The sequence below is a fragment of the Panulirus ornatus genome, chromosome 4 (assembly GCF_036320965.1).
Source record: "Panulirus ornatus isolate Po-2019 chromosome 4, ASM3632096v1, whole genome shotgun sequence".
NCBI classification, from domain to species: domain Eukaryota; kingdom Metazoa; phylum Arthropoda; class Malacostraca; order Decapoda; family Palinuridae; genus Panulirus; species Panulirus ornatus.
This window is the reverse complement of record NC_092227.1, coordinates 83383561-83384011: the sequence shown is the minus strand read 5'-3', so window position 1 is coordinate 83384011 and position 451 is coordinate 83383561.

The following is a 451-nucleotide window of genomic DNA, read 5'->3' as shown; positions in this document are numbered from 1 at the left end:
ACGAACAATGCAGATTTACCCAGTGGTGAATCGGAGTCGATTGGCGATGGGAAAACAAAGCCAAGGGAATAGTGTAGGAGCCGTCGGGAGAAAGACTGAGTGATTTGAGGGTGAGCTGGAGTTCCCTGGAGGCAGTGATGGGCGAGGTATGAATCTACTGATGGTCGTCATACACAAGGAAGGGGAGAAGTGTCAGCTCAGGAACAAACTCTGCGTAGAGTAAGACAGGGATGTGTTTGAGTCGACACAGGCGATGTAAGTCAGAGATGTGCTTGAAGTATCGCCCGGAGCAAGTGCTATAAGTGTAGAGTAAGATCTTAGCGTCGCCAGGGGAGCAAGTGCTATAAGTGTAAAGTAAGATCTTAGCGTCGCCAAGGGAGCAAGTGCTATAAGTGTAAAGTAGGATCTTAGCGTCGCCAGGGGAGCAAGTGCTATAAGTGTAAAGTAAGAT